General features: G+C 57.0%; 1 protein-coding gene across 2 annotated transcripts in view; it reads left to right on the top strand.

Moving 5' to 3' along the window:
- Positions 1-55: 55 nt before the first annotated feature.
- The window catches only part of LOC127748968 (semaphorin-1A-like), a 351145-nt gene continuing 347013 nt past the window's right edge, over positions 56-4187 (top strand). For both annotated transcript variants that reach the window (XM_052265054.1, XM_052265055.1), the window contains exon 1: positions 56-540. The gene's annotated coding sequence lies outside the window, so the exon portion shown is untranslated. The remainder of the gene's footprint in view (positions 541-4187) is intronic.

Here is a 4187-nt window from a genome sequence, read left to right as displayed (position 1 = left end):
CCCCCCTCCTCCTCCCCACCCGGCGCGCTGCTCGCTGGCCGCTGCGGCCCGGCGCGCTGTGCGGGCGCGCGCGCGCGTCAGTCGAGCGCCAGCCGCTGCGCGTGGAACAGGCCGTCTCTGCGTCGCTCCGCCGGCCGCCCGTGCCTCCTCTCGTCGAGAGCGCGTCGTGTGTGCGAACGTCAACTCTACCGGCTAACCCGACCAGGATAACTAAAACGACAACGGGCAGGATATCCGAGTGCTACTGTGTGTGGTGTTTTCAAGCTGTCGGCGAGCTCGCACCGCATCCCAAAAAGAAATGCCGAGCGATATTGTGTAAATTGTGCCGCTGTGGTGTGTTGTGGTTTGTGAGTGTGTGTGATCCAAGTGATATTTATGATAAAGTGACGACGACACTGAAACTGAGTGTCGTGACATAAAGTGCTCTCAACTCTACGAAAAGCACGGGGTCCAAACCCGTGCTGCAACACCCTCCCTTTTGGATTACTCTTGGAATATATTTCTCTCATCGCGACACGGATTACAACAGCGTCTTATATGGTGAGTTACCACTTCTCTGTCTGTGTTTTGGACGTGCCGATGTGTATGTGTATTTGGCACACATTAGGTCTTAAACGTTCTTTAAATGTCATTGAGGAAAGGAGGTTATGCGACGCTCACAACCACAGAGCCCCTTGTTGACATATCGTACGCGACCTCCCAGACTCGAACGGCGTCCCTCGACCGACGGGGCGGCGGGGCGGCCAAATGCGTGGCCGCCGGCATTTCAAAGGGATTCTTGTTGCGGAGATTAAATCGAATTTCACACCCTTGCTCGGGAATTAGGAAAACGACGACTTTCCAAAGCATAAATTACCAGCCAGGGCCCAGCGCTCTATCGCGATTGTAATTGGCGCCGCTGTGGTGGACACCCCCTCGCCGCCCCCCCTCTCTTTCTTTCTCTCTCTCTGGTCTTTCCCCCTCATCTCCATCATCATCCCCTAGGCAGTGTGACGTAGACCCAAGAAAGTGAGCGAAAACACACTCTCTTCGTTATCTAAATCGCTGATTTATGCATAACTAAGGCGGCTCTGGCGGAGGTGGTTGGTTGTTGTTGTAGACCTCTCTGCTGCGGGGTTGCGGGATAATGCCGCGGACTCGATGCACGCTGTTGTTGTGGCGGCAGGTGTGTGTGAGAGAGAGAGAGAGAGAGAGAGAGAGAGAGAGAGAGAGAGAGAGAAGGAGGAAGGGGCACTCTGTTTTTTAAATAGCGGCCCGACACGCGGCCAGCGCCCCGCCCCCCTCGGGGGCGTCAGCCGCGTCGGCCGCGCGGCACAGCCTAGGTGACACGCATTGACGCGGTGTTTATTTTCGATTCATTAGTCGGTTTGGCGGCCGGTCGATCCTGGACGGGAAGTAGCCCGGCCGTAAACACATTTCTCTCCCCCTAGCTTGAAAGTGGTGTATATACGGGCACTGTCACTCTTATCTTCTTTTATTTGTTTTCACTCGGGCTAGCACAGCAGTCTGATTTCCATAGCGTACGTGAGGTTGCTGTCAACCCTGTCACAAAAAAACCCCTAAGTGCCCCTAGGGTGGTGTCCCCTGGTAGCTTGTCGGAAGGATAATGCACCCAAACCAAATTCGTATTCCACCATGAAAAATTGTAATTGCTTTTGCGGGCACTAGACCGCTTGGAAGAAGTATTGTGTGAAAATAAGAAGTTCTATACGACAGGTTTCCATAATCTTCCTCTCTTTACTTGAAGTCGCGTTTAAAGCGTATGTATAGTTGTGTGTGTTGATTTTAGGCTCAGTGTAGACGAGTATTCTGTTCCTCGAGGGGGGCGGGTTCCTTGCCCCCGGCGGCCGAGCGCTCCGCGCGACCGTGTTCGCGTTGAAGGGCGCGAAAACGATATCTCGTCTCTGTGCCTCTGATTTCTGCACCATCGTAGTGGCGGGGTCGGGTTCCATTGAGCGGGAAGTGGAGGTGTCGATTCAGCTCCGAGTCCTCTGGACGGTAGAGAGAGAGAGAATAGTAGAACTGAACCGGAGAGCGAGGAGAAACTATAGCAGCAGAAGCAGGATATTAGCAAAATGCGATTTAGACGTCGTCCGGGAGGTAAAAGGTTTGGGGATGGTTGTAACAGGACACGGCCGACGACACGACTGCGACAGTTTCGCGCGGGAACATCGTCGGCCCACCGGCCGCACCAGCCGGGGGGAAGCGACGCTGAAAACGGAAACTCGACGGGTGTTGAGTCGTCGCGACTCGCGCCGAAAAATCAGCATCCGCCGTGCGGCCGAAGGATACACTGCACAGTATGTGGGTGGGAGGGACCCTTGGCGAGGGGTGGGGGTCTTTTGCTGACCGATGAGGGGGTGGCTTGGCCGGGACGCGGAAGTTTTGGCACAGTCCCTTTTGACAGGATGTGTGCTGGCGAAAAACTCCTCGTATATGTGTTTGTTCGTGTGTGAGTGTGTTTAGGTACGATCGGCCGTGTGTCCTCGTGCACTACTGTGGCGAGCGGTTTTGGCCTTGAAACCGAAAGCGCGCTCTTCTCCACGCTGCGTTTCCCGCGCGCGCGCGCGCGCTGGGCGCTGCGCACAACACAACTTTGTGGAGAGGAGAGGGTCAGATGGGCGAGAGGGGGAGGGGGAGAGAAGGGGTTCGAGGCCCAACTGGGTGAGCGACGCCGGAAACGTAGTAGTTTGGAAGCGCAGTGACTCTTCAGGCGATGGCCGTTCCGCTCCTGCCCACTGCAATGAGTTTTCGCCGTACTGCCGCCGCGGCCACCGCTGCAGCAGCGATTGCCGCAGCTTCTTTCTCGCCCGCCCGTACTGTACGTACGACGGCAGTGGCTCGTGATTTGCCGCTGCAGCTGTAGCTGCTGGAACGTATCGAACGTGTACACTCCGCTTGACCTCAGCAGCAGCGCCTTTGGTTTAATACCATGGCTGTATGGGGGAGAAGTTTGTGTCCGCGCGGCGTGGTGGAGGGCCGTGCGTGTCACCATGGCGTCCGCCTACGCGACACAAAAGCGCGGGAAACTCCAGCACAGCTCGTTTTTGTTTCAATTTGACGTTTTGACGTGTGTCGCGTTGGCCGCTCCCTGTGCCGCTGCGCCGCGCGTGTATTGCGTGATTCAGACGTACTTATCTCGTATCTCACCTGGCGGCCCCCCGTCCGGCAGATAAAGTCTGATGACGGTCCGTTTGGAGGTGGACCCGGGGGGGAGGGGGTCGACTCCACGTTGAATCGTCCGCGACTGATAAGACAATCTGATTAGCGCGAGACCTCCAGAAACGCCTTTTTTTTCTCTGCTCACAAAGCTCCGATGACTGACGTGAGAGTGCCAACTCGCCCCCCCCCCCCTTCTTTCTTGTCTCTCTCATCTTCTTTTTCCTCATGGGGGGCTCAATTCTTTCGTTCGTGGTTGGGTTGGGGGTGAGGCGCGTCCCCGCCCCCCCCCCCCCCGCCCTGAAAGGTCAACGTCCTTGAGCGACCCCCCTCGAAAGGGGGCTCGGCGGTGTATAGGACAACCCCCCCAACCAGAGGGGGCTGCGCCCGGCTGCGCTACACCTCCACGTCGGGTGCAGTCCTCATGCACAACATGAAAGAGCGTAACAACTGTCGTCGCACACACGTGAACGTGAGTAGGCGGGATGATGGTTCGATCAAGGCATTCCCCTTCAAGCGCAGACAATAAAACTTTTGCTTTATTATGCATGTCATACCGTACCGGTGCGTTGCACTTGAAAATCACACAATAGGAGTCGGAGAAAGCCTCTACTTCTGTCTTTCTTTCTCTGGTCGTAGGGCGCGCCGCTTCTGCGGACGGGAGCGAGCGAGAGAGGGTTGGCGGACGGACGGAAGGGGAGGCGAAGGGCGCACCGCACCGCGCCGCGCGCGCGTTTTTTCGACAGCCCACCAACACCGCGCGTCGCTCGCAGCGCAGGAATACATTTGTATCGCGGCACTGCGCTGCACGAAATGACATGTAAAGGGCGTTCTGCATGGGGAGAAGAAGGGGGGGGGGGAGCGAAGAGGCAGACAGACAGACCGACAGACATAGGGGGGGAGAAAAGAAGAAGACTAGGGCAAGGCGAATGGATAAAACATCGGTCGGAAACGACACACCTGCAGAGCAGTTGACGCCCATTGGACCGTGCGAGCGCCGCGGCTCGCTCAGTTTGAAAGGGGGCCCG

This window comes from Frankliniella occidentalis, unplaced genomic scaffold (assembly GCF_000697945.3).
Source record: "Frankliniella occidentalis isolate FOCC.00 unplaced genomic scaffold, Focc_3.1 Scaffold23, whole genome shotgun sequence".
NCBI classification, from domain to species: Eukaryota; Metazoa; Arthropoda; class Insecta; order Thysanoptera; family Thripidae; genus Frankliniella; species Frankliniella occidentalis.
Note: the sequence above shows the minus strand (reverse complement) of the source record. Positions and strands in the feature narration are given on the sequence as shown.